The sequence below is a fragment of the Ictidomys tridecemlineatus genome, chromosome 4, assembly GCF_052094955.1.
Source record: "Ictidomys tridecemlineatus isolate mIctTri1 chromosome 4, mIctTri1.hap1, whole genome shotgun sequence".
In the NCBI taxonomy this organism is placed as follows: domain Eukaryota; kingdom Metazoa; phylum Chordata; class Mammalia; order Rodentia; family Sciuridae; genus Ictidomys; species Ictidomys tridecemlineatus.
In genome coordinates, this window is record NC_135480.1 from 4,840,779 (window position 1) to 4,850,635 (window position 9,857).

The 9,857-nt window shown below is 59.6% G+C and overlaps 1 long non-coding RNA gene across 1 annotated transcript; it reads left to right on the top strand.

The window, feature by feature from the left end:
- The first annotated feature begins 106 nt into the window (after nucleotides 1-106).
- On the top strand, nucleotides 107-7,907 carry LOC144376954 (uncharacterized). Its single transcript, XR_013437376.1, has 2 exons — nucleotides 107-3,685; nucleotides 4,464-7,907. It is a non-coding gene; the product is annotated as an uncharacterized LOC144376954 (long non-coding RNA).
- The last annotated feature ends 1,950 nt before the right edge of the window (nucleotides 7,908-9,857 follow it).

Genomic DNA, 9,857 nt, shown 5'->3' on the forward strand with positions numbered 1-9,857 from the left:
GGCGCCACCACACAGCGTGAGACACTGCGGTGCATGTGGTGGCAGCCAGGAGGGCCAGGCAGGCCAAGGCCCCAGGATGCAGAGGGACAGCTCAGAGGCGGGCACAGCAGGAACGAGGACAGAGCAGTGGGCACAGGGGATCCTGGACTTGACCCTGACAGCTGCAGACTACCTGGAAAGTCTTCCAGGGCTGCCAGGGCCAGGCCACTGGGAGGACCTGTTGGGAAGCGAATCCAGGCAAGAAGGGATGAGGTGGTGACCCAGAGTGACCAAGGGGGTGTGGGGAGGGCCACCTTGAGGAGAGAAGCCTGGCCTTCTAGTGGCACAGAAGGACCTGGGCTCGAGTGGCAAGTACTTCCCGCCACGTTCCCCAAGCGCCCTTGAGGAGCCACCCTGAGCTCTGCACGTGAGCAAAGAGGGCACCTTCCCACCAGGGCCTCTCTGGTCAGGTGCCCGCGTGCCCTGCTGGCCACTGGCCCTGATCACCCAGAGACAGGAGGATCCGAGTTCAAGGCCAGCCTGGGCAACTTATCAAGACTGTCTCAAAAAGGACTGGGAGTGCAGTGCAGCGGGAGAGCACTGTGGGACCCAGCACTGCAAAAAGTAAGCATAAGAAGTACTCTTGTTTCCAAGGAGGCCTGTGTGTGCAGCAGAGGGCAGGACCCCGGGCATGAATGTGGAGTTGCTGGGGAGCCAGCGGGCTCCCCGTTGACCATGGTGACTCTGGGGCAGCTGCAGGCAGCGCAGCCTGGTATAGAATGGACCCCTGTAACCCAGCCACCTCTGGAAGTCGTAAGTTTCCAAGGCTGTGGCACGTGCTATCCTTGCTCCTCTAGACGGCCACCTTCCCTCGCTCGGCCACGCACCAGGATGCTGCCACCATGCAGCAGGAGTGACCTAGAACCTTCCTCGGAGTGTGCTGTGCGGCCCTGGGCTTGGCAATGCGGCCGGTATGGCACTACTGAATGGTGCTGAAGGCCGCCCGCCCTCCGCCCCACAACTTCCCACCCCTCAATTTTCCATCTCCCATCCTCGCCCCCCAGCCCTAGCACCCACCTGCCATTTTTGTTCAAATGAGCCACCACTGGCTGCAGGGGTCAGCTGTGGCCACCCTCCCATGATCCCCTTAGGCCTCATGGGGCAGGAGTGTGGCTGCCTGCCCGTGTCACCTGTGCACATTTATGGCCCTGGTACATTTGTTCCTGTGATCTTGGGAAAGCCACACAAAGACCCTAAGTTTCTATTTCCTCCTTTGTGACAAAGAATCCCAGCATGACCCTAGTTATTACTAATCAGTCTACTAATTACATGATGGGCTTAATGCGATGAGAAAGGTGTCCAGCAGCCATTGGTCAGGTCTGTAACAAGGTGGCTGCCTGGACAGATGGGCAGATGCTTTGGCCAGTGACAGTCGGCAGAGCCACAGCCAGCTCCGGTGGCAGAGCTGAGGTAGGTCTGCTGTTCCAGCAAGGTGCCATCTGGTCCCCTTCTCTTTCCTCCTGCCGTCAGCTGCCAGACAGGGGCCCTCTGTCAGGGCGCAGGACAACTGGTCATAAAGTTCAAGACTAGCAGTGCCCTTATCAGATGTCTCTGGAAATGGCCTCAGAAGAGCAAAGGTCACTTCATCAAGGGATCATTTTAAAGTAAAGTCGGGTTGTTCAGGGGCTGCCACACGTCCCACAGGACACAGTGGGAGAGAGAAGAGGCAGTTCCAGGACACGGCAGGTGCTGCCCGGGGTCTGGGAGCCGAGCTGGGCTCGTCTCCTGGGGCTTGGGTACTGTTGACTGAGCATGTCCTTTGGGCTCTGGGCCAGGACAGCAAACACACACTGTTCCTCCAAACTCCCTGCCCAGAAGCCCCATGAGAGGGGCCTGGTGACCTGCCACGTGGAGAGAACCCGGGGGCGGCTCGGCCAGCTCACCTCTGGCCGTACTTCAGAGCCCTCCACCTGTCCTGTGCACACCCCTGTCCGCTGCCACAGCAAATAAGCCCTATTCCCAGGGGCTCAGGGAAACCTGGTGCAGGTTAGGCAACTGTGGCATGGTCTTCATCCAGGCTTCCTGGCACAGAGCTCCTACCCTTGGGAATTCCTGAGTGACTGCGGTGTCTTTGTTATTCATAACGAGCCCCTGATCAGACCTGAGTTTGTGCTGCTGAGGTGACTTGGAGGGGACAGCCAGCCGCAGGATGGGGCCCCTCAGCAGAAAACCAAGTGATTCGAGGGTGTTTGCAGCACCCCCTCAACCCCTGGGAAGGATGGGGCTCTGTTAAGCTCCATAAACTCTCCCACAGCAGGCTTGGAAGAGCTCCCAGGGCAAGACCCCGGAAGTCCTGGCCCCTTCACAATGACTGCCGTGTCCCTCTTCCTGGGACACTTGTGAACTGTGTGCCTGGAAACAAACCAGCTGACAGAGGTGAACTCCTTCCTGAGTTCCGTGAGCCACTCCAGCAGATCACCTAACGTGAGGGGCCGCGGCGGGACCCTCTGTTTCCAGCCAGCCAGGGGGAAGCCCTGAGGACGGGGCTGGGGGCTGGCATGTGCAGGGGACAGGCTGTGGGATGGCGCCCGCCACCTGTGGGTCTGCTCCAAGACCAAGTCCCTAGGACGTGGATCTAGCTGTAGGACGCCCAGTGGGTCCTCAGGGGTTGCTTAGTGTGGACAGCCACACATCCCGTGTCAGGAGCGTTGTGCGGGGAACAGAGTGTGGCTTCTCAGACTTCCTAGAAGAGCCCTGGCTACCAGAAATGTGGCCGGGGGAAAACAGGGTCAAGAGAGAGGCGGAGAGACCTTTGATTCCTGGGCAGCCACATGGTCACCCGGCTGTAGCAGCTATTGGTGAGGTCACTTCTGAAGGTGAAAGTTGCTGTGGAATCTAGAGGTGACCCAGCTCCCAGGGAGGTGGCTCACTGGGTACATAAGGAAATGCAAACTGGGCAGAAAGCAGTGAAATATCCAGCCCCGCAGTCATTCTTCCAGGGAAAAAGTGAAGCAAAGGTAGAGGAGTGCCCGTGAGGGCGAGGCCGGACCACACCTGGAGACCAGGAGTCTGCGCACTCGGCGGCGTTGGCCTGGGAGCACCGCCACCCCCAAGGCAGATATCAGACAGGACCACAGCAAGTGCATCCAGGACCTCTAGTCGCCAAGGTCCCCTGCAGGAGGGCAGGGCGCCAGGAGCCTCGCGCTTGGTCGAGGTGTGCAGGGCTCTGGAGAGCCTCTGTGGACACTGTGGCTGAGGTGGCTCTGGGTGGAGAGCCCGGCACCACCCACATAAGTAAATGAATAAGATGGGTCCTGAGGGGACCGAGGGTCGGCGTTGGGGGACACCGCTGTGAGCTGAAGAGCCTGTGTGGGCGGAGGCAGGGGCCACGCTCACCCTCGACCTTCACAGCGGCTGCACGCAACGTGGACTCGGAGGTGGCCTGGTGCACTAGACAGACGCCACTGTCAGGCAGGACTGTCCCCTTCCTTGTCAATGCCAAGTGGCTTTCTATGCAGGCCACATGGGGCCTATGATGCCCCAGAGCCACGAGGAATAAGCCATTCCCCTATGAAGGCCGCAGCGGGGGCCCTCGCCCAGGCGCCCAGTGACTCGGCAGCCGCAATGGAGCTGCTTCTAATCCAGGAGCTGTGGAGAGGGCCTCTGCTTCCCCGTGGGCAGAAATCAAATGAGCAGCAAGAGTCAGGTTAGCCAGGGAGTGGGGAAAGGGCGAGGCCACACATCCCAGACCCAAGTTCCAGGCAGCCTCCGCCACACACAGACCCGGCCCAGAACCAGGAATTGCTCAAGGGGCCCTGGGGTGGCTCCCAGCACGGGGAGAGGAGAAAGGTGTGGAGGAACACACTGGACATGGATAAGATCAAGGCAGAGCTGACTCAAGGGTACAGGGACTGTCGCCTGGACAGTCGGATGGGATGGCACACGGTGGGGGAGGAGGGGCTACAGCTGCAGTCGCAGGATCCCCTAGACAAAGTGACAAAGCAGCCCTCTTCTACCTCGGGGCTGCAAGTTGGGGAGAGCGCTGGAGACCCCAGGGGTGTTCCCCAGGGCTGGGCCCCATGGGATTACCCCAGGCATGTGGCCTCACCCGGGGTCGAGGAGGGCCGTGAGGAGAGCCAGGGTGGAGGACGGTTTCCGCGCACACAGGCGCTCTACACCATGGCTGGGCGGATCACAACCATTGCCCAGGGCCAGATCTGATCCACTGGGCAGGTGGAAGCCCTCACGGGCCCTTCCCAGCACTGGACCCTTGAAAGCAGTCTACCCACCTGGCGAGGATGTGTCCCCACTTCCGCTCCCCCCCCCAACCCTGAGCAGATTCACCTCACAGGCCTCCATTTCCTTATCTGCAAAGTGGGTATACAAACGAACCCGCCCCGACTGGCCACCATCGTCATTGTCCTTCTGACGGTGTGTTCCCAGAGCACACAGTTTTGCAGAGCTGATGGCTTCTTGCCTTCCAGGAAATGCCCTTCACAGATGAGCCGCGCACACCAGGGGGAAGCAGCAGAAACCCGACTTCCTGCTCTTTAACAGCAGACTCCTGGATCCTCAAACTGTCCTCCAGGTGAAAACTGGCATCTCACCAGATGGAGCTAAAGAGAACATGTTCTCCCGGAGGCCAGCCCAAGGCCGGACCAGAAGCCCAGGGCACACTGCCGGACCCAGCTTGGCACTGCCTGAGGTCCTGGCCTGACGTCTGTAGTTAGGATGCTGTGCCTCCAGGATTGTTCAAATCAGATTTTAAAAAAAATGCTTAATGCTCAAAGAGAAGCATCCAAAATGGAATTATTATTTCTAGGCTCGGAAGCGCACACGTGCCACCGTCAGCTGCTTGGGAGGCTGAAACAGGAGGATTGGAAGTTCAAGGCCAACCTGGGCAAGTTAGTCAACTTAGTGAGACTCTATCTCAAAACCAAAAAGAGCAAAGTGGGATTATTCCAGGAGGTGGAACCCGAGGCTGAGGTGTGGAGCCATCCCCGACCTTTTAAAATTACCCACCACATGTACAGTGGCCCACAAGATCTTTCACCCCCTCCCCAATTATTATTAATTGTTTTTTGCTACCGGGGATTGAACCCTGGGTGCTTAACCACTGAGCCACACCCCCATCCCTTTTTTTTTTATTTTGAGACGGGGCCTCACTAGTTGCTAGGATCTTGCTAAGTTGCTGAGGCTGACTTTGAACTTGTGATCCACCTGCCTCCGTGTCTGGAGTCACTGGGATTACATGCGTGTGCCACGGTGCCCGGCGCAAACGACATCTTTAATGTTACTACATTCCTTAGTCCATTTTGTGTTTCTCTAACTGAGTAGCACAGACCCGGTGATTTATAAGGAAAAGAACCTTCTGGAGGCAGGGGAGGCCCAGATCAAGGGCTGCACCTGGTGAGGGCCTTCATGCCGGTCGACTCCTCGGGGCCTCAGGGTGACGCAGGCACCGTGTGGCAAGACAGAGCAGGTGGTGGCTCAGCTCTCCTTCCTCTTCTCCCAAAGCCACCTCCACAACCTCCTAAGGCCCTGCCTCCAAGTTCCATTACCATGTGACTTTGAGAATTAAGTTTCAGTTTGAGTTTTGGGGGCAAACCCCTAGATGAGGCTCTGCATCGGGGCTGTACGAGGCTCCCCAGACCCCTCCACACAGCGAGGCAGCTGAGCGGCTCCACTGCCCCCTCAACGCGTGGCCCTGAGCCGGTGGTCCCACCCTGCAAGCTCCAGCTTCCTCCGGCGGTGACACCAGCACAGCCCCATCACGTGCCCTGTGGTGTCTGCCACAGCTTCATCACCCAGGAAGGCCACAGTGACCTGTCCCTGGGCACCTTTGATGCTTCTCCAAACCCTGGCCACCTTGTCGGCTGGCCACCGGGGTTCGTCCCCTCCTGGCCTGCAGGAACGCCACCGTTTTCCATGTGTGATGTGCCATAGTTATTCAGGAAGAGCCAGGCCAGCAGCACCAGGTGCCTGGGGACAAATTAATAAAGAGAGTGCTGAGAACAGCGGCCCAGACACAGTGGGGAGGGACAGAGCCATCCCCTAGAAGGCCGGCCAGGCAGCGCCTGGCTGCAGACGGGACGTGGGTGGTGGCTCCTGGCATGGGACGAGCTGGGGGCAGAGTTCCCAGCAGAGGAAATCAAAGGCACAGCTTCTCCGTCTCTAGCTGCAGGAGGGAGCTCAGAGCACCAGAGGGACTGTGCTGGGAGAGGTGACCCAGGTGGCCACAGAGATAACTGCCCCTCAGATGGCTCCAGCCCAGTGAGCTGGACGGCATAGACTCCCTGTGGTCAGAGCGAACCTGGGCCAGCTTGCATCAGTCCTTGACGTGCTGGGCTGACTCCTCTATCGGGGGTGGCATCTGAGCAACTCGGAGCCCATGTAACCCAGGGGGCAACCTGGGGCCAGTGACGCCAGCCAGGGCCTCGGGGAGCGTCCAGAGGGTCCGGCTCCCGCTGAGGTCCAAGAATCTAGTGGACACGCAGGACCCGGGGGCATAACCAAGCTGAAGAGCATGTGGCTCCTGGTCTTGTAAACAAGGTGATAGGCAGGAGTCTCAGACTCTTGCTGAGCCTCTGGATGCTGCACGCAGCCACCCAGCGGAAAGCCACGGACAAGCCCTGACTGTGCCCTGGTGGGGACGCTCACTTCTGCTCCTTCTAGCCCAGCCCCGGCACCGCCCCACCCCAGGAGCTGCATCCAAGGCCTCTGGCTACTCAAGCCTGGGGCTCAGGAGGGGACGTCACAGCCCCCTCACCTGAGCATCCAGAGTGGACAGAACCCTGGTGCTCCAGGGCCACCCAGGAAAGGAAGCCACCAACCAGGCGTCTTGACAAAGGACCATGGGCTCTGTGGCCCACACCTGCGATCCCAGAGCTGGGAGGCTGAGGCAGGAGGATCACAAGTTCAAGGCCAATCTGGGCAATTTAGTGAGATTCTGTCTCAAAATAAAAATAATACAGACTGGGGATGTAACTCAGTGACGGGGTGTCCCTTGGCTCAATCCCAGCGTTCCACCCCAAGAAAGGACAATGCGGGGTGTTGTAGCCGCTTGGCTTCTCCTTGACTCCTGGGTTGAGGTGCTGACCGCAGTCCTCAGGGTGCCACTCTGGTCACTGCAAACACGAGAAGTTCAAATGGGGTCATGGTGGGGTGTGGTGGGTGGCCAGCGTGGCTGGAGGCCTTCTCCAAGCTGGGACCACAGCAGGGACAAGGCCATGCGAAGACAAGTTCCGTTCCACAAGCCCAGAATCTGCCGGAGGGGCCGGCACAGACCCTTCCTCAGCCTCCAGAGGTGGCGGAGCCCTGGCCACTCACTCTTGGGCTTCCGGCCTCCAGCACTGCAGTGGGTATCTAGAGCAGCCAGGGTGTGGTCCTTTGGGACAGCAACCTTGGAAACCAAGAGGGAGGTGAGAGGAGTCGGGTGACCCCAGGCCCCGTCTCAGGTCTGCCTGGAACTTGAGCCCAAGCCACAAGGTGTGCCCAGCCCCACGCGCGGAGGCGAGCCGGGACAGCTTGTGGGCTTCCCACGGGCGCAGTTTGGTTCCCTGGAGACCTGGTTCCCCTTTGGCCTGGTGGCCTGCCAGACACAGGGCCGCCCCGGGCAAGCCTGCAGGTGAAGGGCCGGCCAAGGCAGCCCGAGGCTCTTCCGCCAAGCCACGCGGCCCAGGCGCTTGGTCCTGACTTGGGCCCTGGTTCTCAGAAGAAACTTCCACCACAGGACGAACCTGAATCCTCTTGTCCGACGCCCTAAGGGCAGGTAAGAGCAACTGAAAAAGGAATGACCGGCTGGGTGAGATGCACACGCCCGTAACCCCAGCCACGGAGGCAGAGGGAAAGGAGGATCACAATTCAAGGCCGGCCTCGGCAACTTAGTGAGCCCTGTCTCAAAATAAAATAAAGGTGCTAGGGAGATAGCTCAGTGTTCGAGTGCCCCTGGTTCAATCCCCAGTACCAAAAACACAGCGTGCGTGCGTGCGTGCGTGCGTGTGCGCGTGCGTGTGTGTGTGTGCGTGTGTGTGTGTGTGTGTGTCTCTGGGGTCGAACCCAGGGCCTTGTGCACGTGAGGCCAGCACTCTACCAACTGAGCTCTATCCCCAGCCCTCTGTGTTTTTTTAATAAATTACTGTAATTACTGTTACCACTTCCTGTCCCAACAGCTTGGGGACTTCTGACCCCATCCCTGTGAAAACCATCCTCACTGGGGGGAGTTGGCCTCATTCTAATCACACTGTTTGGCGAAGGGACGTCACTCTTCAGATGTCAGAGGCCTTGGGTAGCCAAGGACCCCAGGACCCTCGGGGGTTCTTCCTGAAGCCCTCCTCTCCCCCGAGCTGGCCACCGGCCATCACTGAGCCCCGCTCCCCCTGGTCCCTGAACCTGTGAGTGCTGAGTTCAGCCCCTGGTTTCTCTCTCTGCATCAGTGTGTCCCTCATCGCTGCGTCATCGTCCATCCAGGGCCCTGTCCTGAGACCGTCCTCCATGCCCAACCCACAGGGGCGCAGACACACCCGGGATCCCTTGGTCTTTCTGTTTAGTGCCTGGTGAGGCCGAGGTGGAGCTCACAACCTGCAGGTCCTGCACAGAGCTTGGCCCAGGGCCCCCACAAGACATGAGAGGGACGCGGGGGCCATTCTCTGACCAGGGCCAGGGAGCACGGCGGAGCTCGCCCAGGCCCTGCCTCCAAGCCCTGCTGCGCCAGCCCGTGGCCCAGGACAAAGCCGAGAGCTCCTCTCCACCCCAGTCTCCTCGTCCGCAGTCAGCACCCCAGAGGAGATGAGGCACCACATAGAGAACGGTAAGTCACACACACTGTGAGACGCACATGCAGACAAACGGGAGCATGAGCCAGCGAAGGAAGGTTGGCAAAGAGAATGGCACACGCTGGTGTTCCCAACAAATGACGTCTGGAATAACACGGAGACCAAGTTCCCCAGCAGGGTCCCAGCTCTGTCACTGTGTCCAAGCAGAGGCAGAGCCTGTGGCTGGGACAGGCTGCTCTGAAACCAGTGCCCGGCACATACAGGTGACAGTGCTGCGTACTTTCATTGTCACCAACAGACACGGGATACCTGGGAACCGAGGCCGGCTTTGGAGAGGGTGGCGTGGACCTGTTACCTCAGCAGGTGTTACCTGTGCAAGCAAATAAACGAGACTGGCCAAAACTGCTCACCTTCAGATTCTACTTGACACAGAGTCTGGGGTCACAACTCCCAGGGTCTCTGCAGAGCTGCGTGAACTTCCCACGCAAAGGACATGCGGGGAAGAAGAGGGACAGAAGCACAGCCCCCCAGAGCTCAGTGGCTCTGGGCAGGGGGAGGGGAGTATTCCCAGGGACCCCGGCAGGATGGGTTCAGAGAGCAGAAGGAAGAGGCCAGGCAAATTTGCCCCAGGAAGTAACCATCCCAGGAATGAGCAGAGGTGTGCGCCTGGTGCTCAGAATGGCGCCCCCAGCAGGGGGCTCGTCAAGTACAGGACAGCACAGCTGTGACGCGGAGTATCACGCAACCAGTAAAAAGGACCAGGAGAGGCCGGTGACACCACTGCCACCAATGCCACTGTGGCCTCCGACTAGTGCTGCTGCCCCAAGGCCACCACCACCCAGAGGTCCGCTGCCAGGGAGACCCCAGATGTGGTGGCATGTGGCCACATCCTTGGGATGCCAGCCAGGGCCTGGGGCCGGGTTGCCCACAGGTTTGCCACCACCACCACCTCAGGGCACAGCCACCTCTGTCTGGGGCTCTGGCCAGGGCTTGGAGTGTCGGGTACCTGGGGAGTGCTGGTGGCCGCCATCTTGCTGCCGCCTCCCAGGGTGGCCCTCTGTGTGAGCGCATCCCTGGTGTCTCTGCAAGTTGGAGCAGCGCTGA